At 38.5% G+C, this 21,821-nt stretch overlaps 1 protein-coding gene across 2 annotated transcripts in view; it reads left to right on the forward strand.

Moving 5' to 3' along the window:
- The first annotated feature begins 483 nt into the window (after nucleotides 1-483).
- The window catches only part of LOC134752569 (uncharacterized), a 191,774-nt gene continuing 170,436 nt past the window's right edge, over nucleotides 484-21,821 (forward strand). Inside the window, exon 1 of one of the 2 annotated variants that reach the window (XM_063688247.1) lies at nucleotides 484-634. The gene's annotated coding sequence lies outside the window, so the exon portion shown is untranslated. Of the gene's footprint in view, nucleotides 639-21,821 lie in introns of both variants that reach the window. The other variant, XM_063688241.1, reaches the window with a different exon arrangement.

Raw genomic sequence — 21,821 nt, forward strand, 5'->3', positions numbered from 1 at the left:
GATTGATAAGTTACCTAAAATTAGTGTTTAGGGATCAGGCAAAGTTTTTTAATAATCTAAGAAAGGACTTTTAGAACGCTGTAGTATAATCCCCGTTAAAACAAAGTAGATACTAAAGTTTTTTTAGCGAAAATAGGGATCCACCACCCCGATAAGCACCAAGAAAGTCGGTTAAGGTGGTTTGGGCATATCAAAGGAAGGCCTTCTGAATACGTAGGCAACAGAGCTTTGCCTTACCAGGCCCAAACAGGAGGGGCAAACCAGGGCAGCGTTGGCGTAATGTCATCGCCAAAGATTTAAACACCTGTGGGTTAGCGGAAACCGATGTCCAGGATAGAGCGAAGTGGAAGGAAAAAAGTAGGAAGGCGGACCCCTTCACAGTACGGGGCAAACGCTAGGAGCATGATGATGAGTAGGGACCCACCACAATTATTAATCATAGCAAAGTAACCAGAATCGAAAGTTCGTAAATAGCCAGAGGTTGCGCGCAGGCGCGGAGGCTGCTGCGCTGTAGTGGGGAGCAGAGGTTGCACTCCGCGCGTGCAAAGTGCCCGCGTCGCGCAGTGCCTGGAGGATGAAGTGAATCGTGCTCAGTGAGTGATAAAGTGATGAGTGCATTCGTGTGAAACACCGGGTAAGTGGCATTTTTAACCACGTTTTTTTATTTGTAAAAAAGCAAGCGTGAAGTTAAAACCTGAGCTTATAAAACGGCGCGAATGGTTGATTTACTTAGGAAAGTTTTTGGAAGTAAAAAAAACTCTTAGAGAACAATCTCTTATTTCTGTTTACACTATCTCATTAACTTAATAACATTATTTTTGTAAATAATGCATTAACATTTTTGAAGACTTTTTACTTTAAGTGACAAGGGTATGTATAGCTTAAAAATATTGCAAATATAATGATTTAAGATAAATATTAATGCTTTATCGTTCTTATTAATCGTACTAAAAAAATTAAAACTAGAGATACAAATGGTGACGTAATTATCTAAAATACGCCTAGATAAAACTTAATAAAAAGGGTTACTTTATACCTTATTCACTAGTAAGCTTTAGTTTTCACTTCAGAATATAATTGTTATTTACACACTATTCAAATTTAGTTTATACCTATAAGTAGTTGTAGTAAATGTAAAAGAAACATATATAGATTTCAGTTTGTAATTGAGGCGCAGAGCGACGGCATCAGTGCTCGGATACTGCTTAAGTAAAATCGGAAAACTGTAATGCTTTAATTATAATAATAAAATCACTACATAGTATAAAACAAAGTCGCTTCCTGCTGTCTGTCTGTCCCTATGTATGCTTAGATCTTTAAAATTACGCAACGGATTTTGAAGCGGATTTTTAATAGATAGAGTGATTTAAGAGGAAGGTTTATATGTATAATACGAGTACATCAGCATTGCACCCGTGCGAAACCGGGGCGGGTCGCTAGTAACGTGCTAAAATGAAAAGTAATACAATTTTGGAGGTATTGGTAAATATTTCTCCCTACTCTTTAATAGGCAGGTAATGTAGAGACTGAGCTGATCTTGATTGCTTCGAGTCGCTTTTTACTTCTCCTAAATAAAAATGTATAACGCCCTTTGGGTCGTATAACTTTTGATTTAATTTAAGGAAATTTCGCGAGGAAATTTATTTCGACTCATCATTTCAGTCTATAGGATAATAAAAACAAAACATGCGGTTTTTGCGTAAATACCTACATATTAATGTCTACGGCTAAACTAAGTCTAACTTCGGAACTTCTGACTTTTAATGGACCTTTGGCCTGCTTGTACCTAGTAGATACTAAGTGTACATTTGAGTTTTATATTAATTTAAACGAACGCGATTTTACTCTCATCATCACACATGTCTCCTTACAACCTTCGTCCCCATTTTCCAACTTGGATAATTTTTTCCATATGTGACATTATGTTTTTTGACTTTTTTTAGTTTTTATTTTTATTATTATAAGAATTAGTCGCGAAAAACAAATGCCATATATTTTTTAATGCTTCTAACTCTTTAATAATTACAAAAAAAAACAAAGGGACATAAAAAGCTGTGGTTGATATACATCAAATTGTGTCAAAATATTTTCAATAATGTTAATATCCAGAGAGGAAAATGAGGATTACGTTTGTATGATAAGGCAATTTCGCGCGGCCGTCCACTTTTGTCTAAAATCGTAGAATTAGCTTGAGGCTTGACGAAACGACAGTTTCAATTCGATTAACTTCGACTCGCTCTAATTTCTTTGTTTAACAATTTCTAGCAACGAAAAGTAGTACCAGAGTAGATATATTTTACTTGAATGTTCATGACTTTCACGTTACTTATTTCAGAATGTCGTTTTAGGGTTCCGTACCTCAAAAGGAAAAAACGGAACCCTTATTAGGATCACTCGTGCGTCTGTCTGTCTGTCTGTCTGTCCGTCTGTCACAGCCTATTTTCTCCGAAACTACTGGACCAATTAAGGTGAAATTTGGTACACATATGTAATTTTGTGACCCAAAGATGGATATCTAAGGTAAACAAATTCATTTTAAACAAGGGGGCCACTTTTGGGGGTAAATGAGAAAATTAAAAAATAAAGTTTTTTAAACTATATCGTGTTATATATCAAATGAAAGAGCTCATTGTGGGAATCTCAAATATATTTTTTACATATGTGTACCAAATTTCACCTTAATTGGTCCAGTAGTTTCGGAGAAAATAGGTTGTGACAGACGGACAGACAGACAGACAGACGCACGAGTGATCCTATAAGGGTTCCGTTTTTTCCTTTTGAGGTACGGAACCCTAAAAATACATTGTTTAAATTGTGTAATGTACGGAACCCTTGGAACGCGAGTCCGACTCGCACTTGGCCGGTTTTTTTAATGAGGGCTTAACTTCTATTAAGTACTTATATGGCGGCGGCTAGATTCGTGTTGCTCTTAACATAAACACTTTGGAATATTAAAACAAATTAAAACTATTTTTGGCTGCATAATTAATTTATTGCCCTGGTGTCACTCTCTTACGGGCCATTTAAAATTATTCGTTGTTTAAACATTTTAGATTGAGTGCTCCAGTAGTTATTTTATTTAACTGATACATTTTTAATCAACTTATAAAAAGGAGGTATTTAACTACTCGACTCGACTGTATATTTTTATATTTGTGTTCACCAATGACTATTAAGGCGCCGTAAGTTCAGGTTCTTTTCTCACTGTCACTGTCACTGAGCGTGAGCGTGAGCGTAAGCGAGACGGTTGCGTGTACCCGGAATCGCGGATATCATTATTACACATATGATGTAAGTATGTGTACACTAACACAATTTAAGAATGCATTTAAATATTGAATATACATAACTGGAATTTATAACTTTCTTAAACCTACTTACGATGTATTTTTAACAGGGATATCAAATCATAGATTGACATATTTTAAGTATATTTATTATAATTTGTTATTGTAAGTGCTAGTTGCACCATCCGCAATTGACAGACTGATCAACGTCACCCGGCGTAAAATTTTGCGAACTCTTTAACGATGACAAACAGTTTGGTGCAACCGACCCTAAGTCTTTTTTCTTATAGTCACGGACCTATTTATATTTTATTTTGTATGAAACTATAAGTAGGTATATTCTTCTTGTCTTCAAATTTTGATTAAAACTATGTAGGTACGACTGATTTTTCTGAATAAAAAAATAAAATAAAACATTCGTCTCCTCTCACTTTCGCTCGTTCCAATACATGTGCGAATAAGTACGAGCGAAAAGCACCCGCGAATGGTATCAAAATGTTGAATTAGCCTCCGATAGTCTACCTCGCGCGCGGTACACAGTCGTGGAGTTCGTGGCACACTCGCTTTAAATATTTATTTCTGTTAACCACACCGCCTACAATACCTACTCGTGATATTACTGTAGGTACATAAAATAAGCTCTTTACTTGTAATACACAGAAAAAGCTTTCGCTCTGTTCTTTTATCATGCTCCTAAAATTTTATTATCAGGCACGGCTGTCCGCGGGGTAATAAAAATATGCTCCAAATTCCATTTCGTAGGAATTTTCAGATAATGGGTTGTGACAGGAAAGTAATAACGGGATTTGGTGAGGATATTGTATCATAAATAAACAACACATGCTTAATAAGTTAACCATCTGTACATATAATTATATTGTTTTCGTCGAAATTTCAAAATAACTCAGGTCAGGTCAGTTCAGGTCAGGTGTCAGGGGTTGTGAACCTGGGACCATTTGTTTTTGTCTTTGAATTTGTGTTATGTAATGTAATGGACAGTTTATTTTAACTGTTGAATGTAGTAATGTTTAGTTTTTAGAGTTGCCTAATTTCACAATAGATGTCGCTGTTCTATCGGCTGCTTCGCGCTGTTAAGATTTTTCCACAGCTCCGTATATAGTAAATTTGGTTTCGGAATAAATGAGTATTAAGTTGTCAAGTGAAGTGTTTCATTACAAAAGGTAGGAAGTGCAGTGCAGTATAGTGAGTAAACATTGGTCCTTCGGAATATAGGATAATCGTGAGTACAGTGACAGTGGAAATAAATGTGAAGTGTCAAAGACTTAGTTAATTTTCGCGGTAACAAACACTTAGAATATTTCGCGTGAAAAAAGACATAGTGCAATTTCGAGTGAATTTAGGACTTAGAAAAAAACCGCTGAAAAAACACTTAGAATAATTTGCTTAAATTTGGACTTAGTCGATTTTGTGGATTCTTGGACATAGCGTAATTTCGGTTGAAAAATTACTTTGAAAAATTGTGTTCAAAAATAAACTTAGAATAAAAATAGACTTTGAAATCTGTCATTCACTTAGCAAATTTTAAACAATAATGGCTAACATAGCATCACAAGAAGAACTTTTTAGTCAGATTAAAAGACTTCTCACTAATCACAAGAAAACTTCGTCAACGCGTTACACAGCAAGTTACTTGAAAATACGCATAGTGTTTAGTTTTAATACCAAACTATTCGGAACGCATCCTTAAATTGTTTCGTTATGCCACTTTTGTCATCTCGTTCATTCTCACCTTTTATCTTATATATATCTCTCGTTTGGGGCATGCGCATAACACAAACAAAAGGAACAGAATTTTGAATTTGATGAAAAAAAAAAAAAGAAAATGTCAGAGCTCCGTGCGGTCGGATTTTAAATGTGATTCGGTGAATTTTATTATTAAAATACTTTAAAGAAGATCATTGGATGTGAAGATAGTAAAATAGTACTCGCTTTAAGTGAAGTTACACTTAAAGTGGAGTTTAACTGGAGCCACGAAGACCTGCACAAGCGCCACGGGGGTGAGTGTAGGGATATATTTATATATACGTTTTTTTTGTTTTATCATTGCATCGAGAAACGGGTGCAAATTCTTCCGAGGCGCGAACTAGAACCAGCGCAACAAAAAACAGTCAAAATCCAGGTCAACCGGGTGACTGGAAGGCTTAGAATCCATTTGGTCTTCGAGCCGGATTTTTCATTTTCGGCGCCTCGGTAAATTTCATCCGTTTCTTATCATCTTTATATTTCGAGCGGTCGAAATATAATCATTTTTTCACTGCGGTTTCATTTCACACCAATTTTGTGGGAATTATATATTTTTAGGCCTCATTTTTTAATATTTTATATATTGGCTGGGGATTTTATTTTACTATATTTCATTCTTATATTTCATACATACCACATTTTTTGGTCGCGGACTTTGTAAAAGAAATTCAATTGCAAAATTCAATTTGTCATAAATTCATTATATTGGTTTTGACATTTCAAATTAAAACAGTTTTGGTTGCTAAGTTACCATATTGTCAGATTCAGATACTATAGGGTTATTTCGTTCTGTTTGGTAACTGCTACTATAGCCTTGTGGTTGTAGTAGTTGCTTAATATAAGTGAGGTCGAGGGTTCGATCCTCAGCTATGGTGCAATTTTTGTATTTTTCTAAACATTTATATTTCTAGTAAAAGCGGTATAGAGCATTATTTATCGGTATTTAATGCTAATTACGGTACATAAACAATTTTTCAGGGGTTCTAAACATTTTCTTTCAAAGTTAGCGGAATAAATATTTTATAGTATATTAAAGTTAGCGGTTAAAACTTAATATATTAGTTGTGCGGTTTAAATTTAAAGATTTATTGCGGTGTGCGGTACAAATACATTAAAAATAAAAATAATGTGTAATTGTAATTTGTAGCTTTCATGGTGTGGTTCTTGTTCGGGTTCGGGATCCTATTGCTTATATTTATTTGGATTTCGTATTCAAATACTAACGTAAACATGGCGGCAGCTAGGCGGATACAGTTGCTGCAAATGAAATATCATACGGCATGTCGTAGTATGGATGTTTTGAATGGATTGGCTTGTAATCCCGAACTGTCTTCGGAACAAGAAAGTGATTTTATGGTGCGGTTTCAAGATTTAGAGAAAGTTTATGAGGCATTTACGGAAATGTTTTATGAACTTCAACTCTCTGCTGCGGATATAGAGAGTTTTGATTTGGAAGGTCATCTTCAGGAGTACGAGACGTACAACAAAATATATTATTTTATCAAACAACGTCATTTAGGGTTAACTAATTTGAACGCTTCAGCTAATGCGGACAATAGCTGTAGCAGCGGTAGCGGTAATGACAATCCTAAGAGCGCGCGGAATAGGGCAGTTCTCCCTAAAGTCAAACTTCCTACCTTTGCGGGACAGGTGGAAGAGTTTGTTTCTTTTATGGAATTATTCCAATCTTTGGTTGGCAATGATACCACTTTATCGGATACTGAAAAAATGTATTATTTAGCGGGGTCGCTTTTAGGTGAACCAAAGTCCTTGGTCCAGCATTTGTCGGCCACAGGGGACAATTATTCGGTCGCGATAGATTTGTTAAATACACGGTATAACAACAAAAGGTTGTTGGCGGATCGTCTGTTGCACAATTTGTTAAGTGCACCCCACGTCACCACTAAAGGGATAAGTGGTTTAAAAATGTTTCTAAATACTTTGATGGAAAACACAAAAGCCTTGGAAAAGATGGAGTTTCCTGTTGATTCGTGGTGCTATTTGCTGTTTTATATTAATTTTCAAAAGTTAGACGGCAACATGAAGAAACATTTTGAAGACAAACACGCTGATAAAGAATTACCCACATTCACGGACCTTATAAGGTTTTTGGAAACCGAAATACGGATTTTGGAATCCAGTGCGGAACCACAGGCCGGTACGTCAGCGGGAAGGCGTAGTGGAAGTGGACAGAGCCATGCGGTAAAGGCTCATGCGGCATTTCAGAGTTATGCGGGTTCGGCGTCGTCGTGTCGACTATGCGGAAAAAGCGGACACTTCATTGCTAAGTGTGAAAAATTCTTAGAGATGAAACCTGCGGCTAGGAAGCGTCAGGTGGTATCGCTTAGGTTGTGCTTCAAGTGTTTGAATGGTCACAACATTAACCAGTGCACTTATAACAAGAACTGTTACAAGTGTAATTCGGCTAAACACCATTATTTATTACATTTCGATCTTCCGGCAACTGGTTCAGATCGTGAACAACGTTTGACGTCAAACAGTTTTACTACAAGTGGGGAGGTTCACAACGCTAGCTCGTCCTCTCCAAGTGCTCCTATTGTGAGTGCACCTTTTCCCAGCGGCAGTCCAGGAAGTGCGGTCCCTGGAGTCACTGGACTAATGGCATCACAGGTCAATAAACCTAATATGTATCAGCGAAAGGTGCTACTTGCGACGGCAATAATAAGAGTACTGGACAGTAGCGGAAGCTTCCAGGAGGCGCGGGCCTTACTGGATGGAGGAAGCGAGAGTACATTTATATCGGAGTCATGCGTGCAGAAGTTGGGCTTAAAGCGGTTTAAGCCTGACGCCTCAATCACAGGACTGAACTGTACTCCTATAAGCGGTTGCAGGGGAGCAGTTAACTTAACCATGGCACCTAGGCTGACGGATCAGCCTGTGCTAGTGACCACAGCTACGGTCTTAAATAAAATCACACATAACCTACCTGAATATTCGTTGCCGGCTCAATTAGCAGATAATTATCGGGGACTGTATCTTGCGGATGAACAGTTCTTTGTCAGTCGAGAGATTGACATTTTAATAGGCGAAGATCTACTTGGTGACATTGTACTTAGCGGGCGCATTAAAATCAATGATCACATTCCACTGATGACGAAAACGGTGTTCGGCTACGCGTTATCGGGTCCAGTCACTATTGCGGCTTCCTTTCAAGTTCTTTGTGCCTCAAATATTGTAAATACTGTACCATTAGCCAAGAAGCGGTCCTTAGCTATTGGAAAGCGGTTCCTTGCAAAGGGAAATCGAGTTCACAGATTGTGAATTGCGGTTTAGACATAGCCTGGAGACACTTACCTTCAGAAATGAACCCTGCTGATGTCGCGAGTCGCGGTGGTCGCGCATCAGTGCTGCTTGAGCACCCTTTATGGTGGGGTCCTCCTTGGTTGTCAGGTGATGCGGAAACCTGGCCCAGGAATATAATAGATAAAGCGGAAGATCCATTACCTGGATTGCGGAAGGTGAAGGTAAATGTTCGGGCCTTAGCCGGAATTGTTGACGAAGATAATATTTTTACGCGGTTTAGTCGGTTGGATATGTTATTGGCGGTCGTAGCATATTGTTTCCGGTTTGTCAACAATGCCAAGAATTCGTCTGAAAGACTTATAGGGGTGTTGACAGTCTCAGAGCGACGGTTCGCTTTGCAGCGGTTAATTAGATTGGCCCTGCAGGAGGAGTTTGCGGACGACATCCACTGCTTGGCCCAGAATAAACAATGTTCCACGCGGCTACGTCGGCTTCTGCCGTTTATTGGGGATGACGGCTTGTTGCGCGTTGGCGGTCGTTTGGAACATTCGAGTTTATCATTTCCAAGGAAGCATCCGGTGATTTTGCCCAAATCACATAGTTTAACGATTTTGATCGTAGATCATTTTCATGTGACTTATTGCCATGCGGGAGCTACGGTGCTCATGGCGGTATTACAACGTCAATTTTGGATTCTTTCAGCAGGACAAGTGGTTCGTACACGAATTTACAAGTGTATGAAATGTTTTAGGACCAAGGCTAGGCCTACAGCGCCAATTATGTCAGCGTTGCCCTGGGATCGGGTTAACGCGACTGGTGTGTTTCACACTGTGCAAACTGACTTTGCTGGTCCGTTCAGCATTAAACATTCTCGTTTGCGGAACGCAAAAATTCTAAAGGCGTATCTTTGCGTATTTATATGCTCTGCATCCAAAGGGGTCCATTTAGAGTGCGTCACTGACCTTTCGACGGAAGGTTTTCTCGCGGCTTTGACTCGCTTCACATCTCGACGCGGTATGCCGAGTGTGATACGTTCAGATTGCGGAACTAATTATACCGGTGCAAATAGGTATTTGGATGATGTGCGTAGATACTTAACTTCGCAGGAAGTACAGCAAGGGCTTAGCGACGGCGCAGCCAAGCAGTCAATAACATGGCGGTTCAATTCTCCAGCGGCGCCACATTTCGGTGGTCTATTTGAGGCGACCGTAAAATCGGCTAAAACATTATTGCGGCGTGTCATAGGTGAACAGGTTTTGACGTTCGACGAATTGGTAACGGTATTTACCAGGGTTGAAGCGGTTCTTAATTGTCGTCCGTTATGCCCAATGTCCCAAGATCCTCATGAACTGGAGGTCTTGACGCCTGCCCATCTACTCATAGGTAGACCTTTGCTTTCGGTTCCGGAGTACAATTTTGAGGATATGCCAAACTCGCGGTTGAGTCGTTTTAACTTAATTCAAGCTATGTCTCAACGCCTGTGGAGAAAATGGAGTGACCAATATCTTCATTCTCTTCAAATGCGTAGAAAATGGACATCTCCAACTGATCCGCCTAAGCTGGGCGATCTTATTCTTATAAAGGAGGAAAATTTACCTCCTCTGAAATGGAGGTTAGGAAGAATAGAGGAATTGCTACCCGGCAAAGACGGTGTTGTTAGGGTAGTGCGTCTTAAAACTTCTACAGGTAGCTTCACGCGGCCGGTTGTTAAAATTTGTAGGCTTCCTTTGGAAGATTAAGCGGAGGTAGCGATACCAAACTGTTTTAGTTTAGTGTTTTAATTTATTAATAGAGTTGAATTTTGTTTATTTGTTGATAAAGGCTTTAGCCTTTCTCGGGCGGGGGAATGTTTAGTTTTAATACCAAACTATTCGGAACGCATCCTTAAATTGTTTCGTTATGCCACTTTTGTCATCTCGTTCATTCTCACCTTTTATCTTATATATATATCTCGTTTGGGGCATGCGCATAACACAAACAAAAGGAACAGAATTTTGAATTTGATGAAAAAAAAAAGAAAATGTCAGAGCTCCGTGCGGTCGGATTTTAAATGTGATTCGGTGAATTTTATTATTAAAATACTTTAAAGAAGATCATTGGATGTGAAGATAGTAAAAGTGAAGTTACACTTAAAGTGGAGTTTAACTGGAGCCACGAAGACCTGCACAAGCGCCACGGGGGTGAGTGTAGGGATATATTTATATATACGTTTTTTTTGTTTTATCATTGCATCGAGAAACGGGTGCAAATTCTTCCGAGGCGCGAACTAGAACCAGCGCAACAAAAAACAGTCAAAATCCAGGTCAACCGGGTGACTGGAAGGCTTAGAATCCACATAGAGTCGCTAGAAGAGTATTGGAATCAATTCCTTACTGAACACCGAGAAATTCTGAAGTCTTCAGTAAACGTTGAAGAGAAAAAGGAACTAAAAGCGCTCTATAATGATGTCGAAGATTTCTATATGGAGTTCAAGACTAGTTTATTGGAACTGACGGAATCTGTCATAATTCAAGAAGGTGCCTCACCTCAAGTGCCTCATGCATCTCAACCTCAAGTTGTCACAAAGAGTAAACTCCCACCGATAAATCTCCCTTCGTTTTCCGGTGATTACCAAGAATGGATGCACTTTAAGGATTTGTTTATCTCTATGGTACACAATGAGCCGGGTCTGAGTGACATACACAAGCATCATTATTTGAGGTCAAGCTTGAAGGGTGAAGCCGAACAAGTCGTCCGTCATTTCGAACTCACAGCTGCCAATTATGGGAAGGCTTGGAACGCCTTAGTCTGCCGCTACAGCAATGATAGAGTGATAGCTAATACCATACTGAATCGCCTGCTCAATCAGAAGAAACTCACATACGAATGCTCTAAAGGCCTCAAGGATCTTCTTGATACCACAAACCAGTGTCTCAGTAGTCTAACGAATTTGAAGATTGACATAACTACTTGGGGTTCGATTATCGTGCATATTGTGGTATCCAAGTTAGATAGTGAAACTCACAAAGCTTGGGAGCAATCACTTGGATCTTCTATAGAGTTACCCACTTATAACAAGCTCACATCATACTTAGAGGGACGATTCAGAGCGATGGAAATGGTACAAGCGACACAAAAGAAAGATAAGAAAGAGACCACATTTCAACAACCAGCTACTGCACCTAAAATAAAGAATGTGAGATCTTTCACCGCTGAAGTTGATACGGAATGTACATATTGTAAGAAAAGTCACTACATCTGTCACTGCACTGAGTTTGCACAACTCGACATACCTATAGATCAACGTAAAGAATTTGTAAAGAACAACAACTTATGCTTCAATTGCCTTGTCAAAGGACATTCCATACGGAACTGTAGACAAGTCACAACATGTAGAACCTGTAATCGCAAACACCATACGCTTTTGCACTACCAGAGTATAACTGCGAATACAGTCACGATGGATACACCCACAGAATCTGAAGACACACAAATTAAGGAACTCACAAGTCTGAAGGTTTCACAAAAAGGCAAACAAGTGATATTAGCCACAGCACAAATATATTTAAAGGATAGCAGTGGTTCTCTCGTACAACTTAGAGCCCTTATTGACCAAGGCTCAGAAGGTACCTTCATTACGGAGTCTGCAGTGCAACTGCTACGACTGAAGAAAACTTTCCAGCCAGCTAATATCACAGGTCTTGAAAATCAAGCTACACTGCCACGATACGTCGTTAACTTAGATATTCACTCACCGATAGACACTCACTATGTAATGCAAGTTGACGCTCACGTACTCTCGAAGATTAATAGTTGGCTACCCTCAAAGGAGTTTGACATCTCACAATGGCCTGCCCTGTGGGGCATTTCACGTCAAGCGGGCAGCAAAAAAATTGTCAGGTTCTGGATTTTGTTCATAGTTGGATTAATTGGACCTATATGTGAACAAAAAAAATTGGCATCATTACTTTTTTAATATATTGCTTCGTTAAAAATTAATACGCATTTGAAAAAACTACAAAATTTGAGAAACGGATTTTTTAAAAATTATTATTGCAATTCTTTCAATGGTTTTAATTATAACTAAATAGTGATTATTTGAGAATATTAGTTGATTTCTTTGAAAATTTATAAAAAAAGTTTTTTTTATCTTTTTTTCATATAACAAACCGGAAGTTAGTATTAAATATCTTTTTTTTTCCAACTTCGCATTTTTTTTATATTTTTTATTTTTACACAATAATGTAGCTTATGGTGTACTAATGTCCTATAAAATTTTTTATAATGGCATCTCGATTGGTTTTGAAGGTTCATGAAGTAATTCGAAAGTACTGCGCGACGCTCCGTACTGAGCGGTAGTTCTATGTGGCAGTCTTTAATGGCCAATTACGGGTTTTTTTACTTTTGCGTAACGGAATTAAAGCAATAAACAATATTTCATCGGTTAAGATGTATAAAAGCAAATCATGTCTTATTCAATCGTGCCTTGTAGCGCTATCACTGATCAACCATATCTTGGAACTGAAAACAAAACGTACTTTCGAACATACTTTCGAATTACTTCATGAACCTTCAAAACCAATCGAGATGCCATTATAAATTTTTTTATAGGACATTAGTACACCATAAGCTACATTATTGTGTAAAAATAAAAAATATAAAAAAATGCGAAGTTGGAAAAAAAAAGATATTTAATACTAACTTCCGGTTTGTTATATGATAAAAAGATAAAAAAAACTTTTTTTATAAATTTTCAAAGAAATCAACTAATATTCTCAAATAATCACTATTTAGTTATAATTAAATCCATTGAAAGAATTGCAATAATAATTTTTAAAAAATCCGTTCCTCAAATTTTGTAGTTTTTTCAAATGCGTATAAATTTTTAACGAAGCAATATATTAATAAAGTAATGATGCCAAATTTTTTAGTTCACATATAGGTCTAATTAATCCAACTATGAACAAAATCCAGAACCTGACAATTTTTTTGCTGCCCGCTTGACGTGAAATGCCCCCTGTCCCAATTGCAACTAGCGGACCCTCACATGCAATCGCCGGGACCTATTGATGTTCTACTGGGCGCCGAGGTCTATGCATTTATTTTGCTAGACGGACTTCACAAATATAACGATGACAAGCTTATAGCACAAAACTCGAAACTCGGATGGTTTGTCTCTGGAGCGTCTAAACCACGAAGCGATCTGCCACCTCACAATATTGTAGCACATCACGCACTTATCGAGGTAGATCAACTCCTACGCAAATTCTGGGAGACTGAAGAGTACAAGCCTCATGAAAAACCGATGACACATCTTGAGACACAATGTGAAGAGCACTATAAAGAAACTCACTCCAGACAAGAAGATGGTCGTTACGTCGTACACTTACCGTTTAAAGATGACCACGAAAAGAACTTAGGCGATTCTCGACATATCGCACTACAGAGACTAATGCACATGGAGAAAAGATTTGCAAATAAGCCTAAATTTCAGAAAGATTATGCGGACTTCATAGATCAATATCAGAAGCTGAATCATTTAGAAGATGTAGACCCACAACATAAGCTAACTCACAAAGTCTACCATCTCCCTCACCACGCTGTGATAAGAGAATCCAGCAGCACAACAAAGCTGCGTGTTGTCTTTGATGGGACTGCACAGCCGTCAAATGGCTCATCTCTGAACGACGAATTACTTATCGGACCATCACTATTGCAAGACTTACGAGATCTCATTGTTCGTTGGCGTACTCACAAGATTTGTCTGCTTGCTGACGTAAAGCAAATGTATCGCCAAATACTCGTCGCTAAAGAAGATGTTGACTATCAGCGCATACTGTGGCGCTCATCTCCACAAGATGAAATCGTCGAGAAACGTTTGTTAACTGTGACATATGGTACGTCATGCGCTCCCTTCCTCGCTATTCGCACACTAAAGCAGCTTGCACAAGATGAAAAAGAGGAATTCCCAGACTTAGTTGAAGTCATAAGTAATGACTTTTATATGGATGACTTACTGACAGGTGCGAATGACGTGGAACAAGCTACTAAGTTACAGAGTCGTATCACACAAGCTATGGCTAATGGTAAATTTGAAATGCACAAATGGGCATCCAACAGTCCTGACGTCTTGAAGAATATTCCTAGCTCAGAAAAAACTAATCAACCAAGTGTCGAGATCAAGCTTGATGATACCATCAAAGCTTTAGGTATCAAATGGAACTCACATCATGATGTCTTCGAACTTAAGGTAGATATTTCAGAACCCACAGAACGCTTCACCAAAACGTCAGTACTGTCGGATATTGCGAAATCATATGACCCTTTAGGTTTTTTAGGGCCTGTGATTATCACTGCAAAAATGTTTTTACAAAAACTTTGGTTGAGTGGTATTGGTTGGACTGATGAACTTCCTCTCGAACTTGCCACAGAGTGGTCAAGCTACAGGGACCAGCTCTGTCACATGCCAACCTTGTATTTAGATCGTTGGGTTCATACACAATTTGACGGCAAGGAAATAGTGGAAATTCACGGGTTCAGTGATGCCTCTTATTTAGCTTACGCTGCTGTTGTTTATTTGCGAGTTATCACGCCCCACGGAATCCACGTGTCACTAGTCATTGCCAAAACAAAAGTGGCACCTGTAAAACAAGTCTCCATCCCACGATTGGAACTGTGTGGCGCGGTACTGCTCTCGAAGTTACTCAAAGATGTTTAGCACAGTCTTCGTTTGCCTGAGGAATCTGTCTTTGCGTGGACAGATTCAATGATTGTCTTAGCATGGCTTCGAAGAAACCCTAGCACTTGGAAAACGTACGTAGCTAATAGAGTCACTGAGATTGTTAATAATGTAAGTAGTGGCCGGTGGCACCACATTCAATCGGCAGAAAACCCTGCAGACGTTGCGTCGCGTGGCATTCGTCCCGATCTGTTTAAAGACTGCGAGTTGTGGTGGCGCGGACCAACTGTACTTCACCAAACGAATGATTTTGATAATTGTCGCTCGCTCTCTCTCGACGTACCAACAATACAACTAGAAGCCAAAGAAAATTCGAAAGGAAATGATAATAAGATAGTAGCACTCAAAGCTGGTGTATCGAATGAGAGTGATGATCGACTTACATATTTGGCTAGATACTCTACTCTGACAAAATTGATTCGCGTTACAGCGTACCTATTGAGATTTGTAAAGCTGTGTAAAGCACACATTGATGCAAAACTGAATCAGATAGTCCCTTAGACTTTTCCTCAGCATCTTACAGTTACCGAATTGAGATATGCCACAAGAGTTTGCATTCGACTCTCTCAGGAATTTTGGTTCCAGGAAGAGTTACAAATGTTGAGAAAAGGCCAAAGGATTCCGAAATCTGATGTTTTGACCCCACTTGCCCCGTTTATTGATGATGAAAATGGTATTATTCGAGTTACGGGACGTATACGTAATGCAAATGTACACTTTGATACAAAATCACCTGTCGTTCTAACCTCGAAGTGTCATTTGGCTGTTTTAATTGTAAATGATGCTCATATTCATTGTTTGCACGGAGGTCCTCAACTGACTCTCAATGGAATTCGTTGCAAATATTGGATAATCGGTGCTAAGAATTTAGTTAGGAAAGTTATTCATAAATGTATCCCTTGTTTTAAACAGTCTGCAACACCGATCAACCAATTGATGGGTCAGTTACCTGCGTGTCGTGTAACGCCAGATAAGCCCTTCCGTAAAAGTGGAGTGGATTTTGCTGGCCCAGTCCAGTTAAAATTGTACCCTGGTAGATGTCAACGCACTTGTAAAGCTTATATTGCTTTGTTTGTGTGCACCGTGACCAAGGCCATTCATTGAGAACTTGTGAGTGACTTGTCCACGGCTGCCTTTATTGCCGCTTTTCGTCGTTTCACTTCTAGACGCGGTCATTGTAGTGATCTGTGGAGCGACTGTGGTACCAACTTCATTGGAGCCTCGAAAGAGCTTGACACTATGTTTAGGAATAGGAACTCAGAAGTAGTTGGAGAAATATCTGAGATTTTGGCAAATGACCAAACTACATGGCACTTTATTCCTCCTGGCTCACCACATTTTGGTGGACTTTGGGAAGCTGGTGTGAAATCGATCAAGTCTCACCTTAAGCGTGTTATCGGGCAGACTCTTCTTACGTTCGAAGAGTATTCCACACTGTTGACTCAAGTGGAGTCTTGTGTAAATTCTCGACCGTTAACTCCCGTTAGTAACTCGATTGATGATGCTTCTCCAATTACACCGGGACATTTTTTTATAGGTGAAGCTCCTATCACTGTTCCGGAAGAAAGTCTCACAACTGTGCCAGTATCCCGTTTGGATCGTTGGCAATTGCTCCAAAGGATGTTGCAATCGCTTTGGACTCGTTGGAGTTCTGAGTATTTAACAACATTACAAAACCGGTATAAATGGACCGTTACTAATCCTGATCCTGATATTGGAACAGTAGTTTTGGTCAAGGATGAAAGACTCCCTCCCGGAAAGTGGTTGTTAGGTCGTATAATAGACAAGCATCCCGGTAGAGATGGTTTAACACGAGTGGTTACGTTAAAATTAAAGAATGGTACTTTTCGTAGGCCCATTGCTAAAATTTGCCCTCTACCTCTGGATTCTTAACTATAGTCTGTTAAGAAGTTTAATGTGTTTTAGTTTTTGAAGAATAGCTCTATTTGAGTTTCACTGTGTAATTTAACGCTTTTACTATTGATTCATGTAGATTTTCACGTGTTGTTAACTTTACTATTCTCGTTGTTTTTGTTTACATGTTTCTTTATGAAGGATAAGTCGTCCATGGGGGCCGATAATGTTGAATGTAGTAATGTTTAGTTTTTAGAGTTGCCTAATTTCACAATAGATGTCGCTGTTCTATCGGCTGCTTCGCGCTGTTAAGATTTTTCCACAGCTCCGTATATAGTAAATTTGGTTTCGGAATAAATGAGTATTAAGTTGTCAAGTGAAGTGTTTCATTACAAAAGGTAGGAAGTGCAGTGCAGTATAGTGAGTGAACATTAACAGTGAAATGTAAACATGCTGTTAATGCTGCTTCTTAATGCTGTTATTTCCTATTCAATAAAAAAAAAAAGTATAACACATTTTAAACTTATACAAGTTTCGCCAAACTTGCGTTTAACGGCGAAATGGTGCACTCATTTTCAATGTTAGTACCTTAATCTAAATTTAATGATTAACTTATATTACTAAGGTTAATACTTTTATATTACATTAACAAAGTGTAAGTTGTAGGTATATATGTTGTTGTTATTCTTTAAGAATTTATTTGTAGTTTTACATGTATGTAAAATGTATGATTTTGGTGCAATAAAGGATATTTATTTATATACAATATTTACCTATCTTATATATTTAGTCATGCGTTGTACCCAATAGCAACTTCTTAATTTATTCACCCGTTTGTGAATCCGTGTGTTTTTGTTTGTGTGTTTGTATTTTGTTTTTTGGAGTCACCCGTGAACAAGATGCATGAAACTGCGTCGAAATATAGGAAGCTCAAAAACAATACAAAAGGTAATCACGGTACATACATACATTACATAAGTCTAGTGGAACTAACCGTGAATCATTCAAAACTCTTAATTTTTATATTCCTGTCTATTTGTAAATAGGTACCTGTCTCGTCTTTTGATACTAAATTTATTCAGTTGGCTGCAACCAGCGACGGACTTCAAGGCACATTTTACGAAATATATCAGGAGATATTTCATGCCAATATTTAACGAGGACGTTCTATGAAATCTTTTTAGGGTTCCGTACCCAAAGAGTAATAACGGGACCCTATTACTAAGACTCCACTGTCCGTCCGTCTGTCTGTCTGTCTGTCTGTCACCAGGCTGTAGCTGTATCTCATGAACCGTGATAGTTATACAGTTGAAATCTTGAAAGACTCACGCTTGTCCTTTTGTTTTTATTCAATATTTTTTTGAATGTAAAAATAATAATAATAATAATAATGTAGTAATGTGTGTGTTTAAAGCCGTAATGGCTTTTGCTCGAGGCTCGAACCTATAAAGTCGTACTGTTCCAGAAACGTTGACGATCCCTGAACTCTAGGAGAAACTAAAAATGGGTAAATAATAATAACATGCCCTTTGTCACGAATCAATTAGATCTCTGTATGTAGTAAATTGAAAAAAAAAAAGAAGTTTGAACCTTATACAGATATTGTATAAAAATCAGTTCTACAGCCATTCGAAATTATCCCTGGTGTTTTCGAAATTACCTGCTCCATAAAAACGTATTATAATATATATAATTTTAGTTGCATATATTAAAGTGAAACTTTTATTCTATCGCCTCAAAATTTTTGGTCTGTCTAGCATGTCGCATTACAGAATACAGCATTAGTAAAATTCTACTTTATTTCTAGTACTTAGAGTTCATCACTACATAGTATAAAACTTTTATAAAAAAAAGATAAACCGACTTCAAAAAGGATGAAATAAAATATTATCCTTTTTAGGGTTCCGTCTTTAAGTATATGCGTTACCAACTGATATGTTTGAAGTCGGTGCCAAGCCAAATTTTAAACCATATATTCGTAGGGATTTTGTTGCAATTCGATAAAGATGCGGCTATATAAGTATGTACGTTGGATTACCTAATGCAGCGTACTACGTAGGCGAACAACACGCGAATGCGAAGCGGCGCGGCACGGCGCCTTAATTAATCCTTTGATACCTATATAGAAGTGTCCTACGTGGGCGATCTCGTTGCGAACGCGAACGAATTGGGCCGGCCGCGCCGTGCCGGGTCGCTTCGCTTCGTGTTCGCGAGTGTTCGCCTATGTAAGACGCAGCGTTACACGACGACAATAAACGAACTTCCTGTACACCTCAGAACAGAACACACGGTTGAACCTTCTTGGCGCATGCTTGTCGGCACGTTAGTGTAAATCTAATACGTTTTGTCGTCGTATTTTTTTAAAGAGCATTTCTTACTAATTCTTAAACAGTCATAGCACGCAAGTGTGGGATTGGGACTGAGTTATTTGCTGTCGCTTATCCAGAGGACTACATTTCAAAATATAAAACAATTCAAGGAACCTTCATGCAAAATTTCAGCTAAAGCGGTTCAGTTGTTTAGCCATGAAAAGGTAGCTAAGAGGCAGACATAATTGCTTTCACGTTTATAACATTTGTACAGTTGTAATGGGATTTATAGACATAAAGCTGATTATTTTTGACTGGTATTGTTACTACTTGGAGTACTTGGCTTGGCACCGACTTCAAACATATCAGTTGGTAACGCATATACTTAAAGACGGAACCCTAAAAAGGATAATATTTTATTTCATCCTTTTTGAAGTCGGTTTATCTTTTTTTTATAAAAGTTTTTATTTTTCCATTTTTAGTTTTAAGACATTGTTAAGAGCGTGACGCATGAATGAAAAACATAATCATGTTTATCTGTAAATTCCTAAACTTTATTAAATAATCAGAATTTTCCTCGAGTCCGTCTGGGAAATCATTCCTGTCAGTAAATCCATTCTCCGCCCCGCCACTGACCCAATCCCTCAAATCCCCCGATCACTCAACCTCACAGCACATCAACCCCTGATCACTGAACCCCTCGACCCTAAACCACCAACCCTTCAACCGCCATTCCCCGACCCCTAACCCCAGACCCCTTAACTCCTAACCCTAACCCCCAATCCCTTAACTCCCAACCCCTCAGTCTCCGACCCATCAACTCACCTCCCCTCAACCCCCAACCTCAAACCCCCCAAACACTAATACCCTCTACCTTCACCTCTCAGTCTCTTTGGTTGTTTCCAACACTACCTACATCAAAAATCATAATACACATACGAGGGAAGTTATCAGTAGCCTTACCACGAGTTTGACATTGATATATTCGCTATCGTGTGCGTAACTTACTGTTTATGCATCTCGCTCGTACTGGCGTATTAGTGTACAAAGTAAGTTACGAAGAATATTTAGTGCCAAACTCGTGGTTAGGCTACAGTTGCACTACATCAAATTGGAGGTATTGGTGAGGAAATGCTTGAGTTACTTTAGAAAACACCGAAATTACCATACACGTGCCTTTAAAAATTGAGGAGTTCCCTTAATTCCTCACGGATTCCATCATCAGATCAAAACCAAAAATATTACGAAAACAGCTTGGAGAGGTAACTTCTTTCAAACAGAAAAAGAATAACTCAAATCGGATCATGTGTGCCGGAGTAATCGCTGAAATCATTATCATCAAAACAATCATCATCATCAGCTCCACTTCATCAAATTGGTGGTTTTCTAGAAAAAATGATCAAGTTGCTTAAGAAAACGACCAAATCACCATACATGTGCCTTTAAAAATTGAGGAGTTCCCTCAATTCCTCATGGATCCCATCATCAGAACAGCACCAGATTAATGTGGAACCACCTTGGTGGTAGTTCCTTTCAAACAAAAAAACAATTGTTCAAGTCGGACCACGGGTCTCGGAGTAATCGCTGAACATCCTACATTAAAAAAATCATCATCACTATCTTCAAAACAATCATCATCATCAGGTCCACTTCATCAAATTGGTCGTTTTCGAGAGAAAATGCTCAAGTTGCTTATGAAAACACCCAAATCACCATACATGTGCCTTTAAAAATTGAGGAGTTCCCTCAATTCCTCAGGGATCCCATCATCAGATCAGAACCAGATTAATATGGGACCAACTTGGAAGTAGCTCCTTTCGAACAAAAAAAGAATTACTCAAATCGGACCACGGGTCTCGGAATAATCGGTGAACATACATAAAAAAAAAAATAGCCACAACCGAATACAGAACCTCCTCCTTCTATGAAATTGAAGTCGGTTAAAAACAAAGTCGCTTTCCGCTTTGTATGTATATCTGCCCCTAAGTCCCTATGTATGCTTAGATCTTTAAAACTAGGCAACGGATTTTGATGCAGTTTTTTTAATAGATAGTGATTTAAGAGAAAGGTTTATATGTATAATTTGTGAAGGTTTTGTGTAAATTAGTTGAACTACCCGTGCGAAGCCTGGGCGGGTCGCTAGTAGTCTTTAAAATTATGCTTCATTATCGAACTAAGGTTACAATACTTAATTCACGAAGGCTGATATTTGCTTGTAATGTCATACAAAATTTTAAGGACAGTAGACCTTAGTAACCTTAAATACGGTAATACCTCAAACTCTTTGTCTATCAAATTCTATGGTGAATGGGAAATAGTCGTATCATAATAGGAAGTTTACAGTCACATACGACATTTTGTTTTTGAACGTCACGGACGTCACGATTCCGTCAAACAATTCCCAACGGTTGGCTACTCGCAAGCGTGTAGATATCTCGAAAACCCCAGTGTAACGTGACCGTGAGATCCTTAACAACCTCTGCGTAATCGGAGAGCTTACTTATACCGGTTTCTTTAGTCCATGACTCGCGTATGATAAGTAAGCGACATTAATAATTAATTACAGCCCCATTACGTGTTCAGTAGCTGAATTACATTGGTGTTGGGCAAACTTTTGTAAGATAA

Source organism: Cydia strobilella, chromosome 2 (assembly GCF_947568885.1).
Source record: "Cydia strobilella chromosome 2, ilCydStro3.1, whole genome shotgun sequence".
NCBI lineage: Eukaryota > Metazoa > Arthropoda > Insecta > Lepidoptera > Tortricidae > Cydia > Cydia strobilella.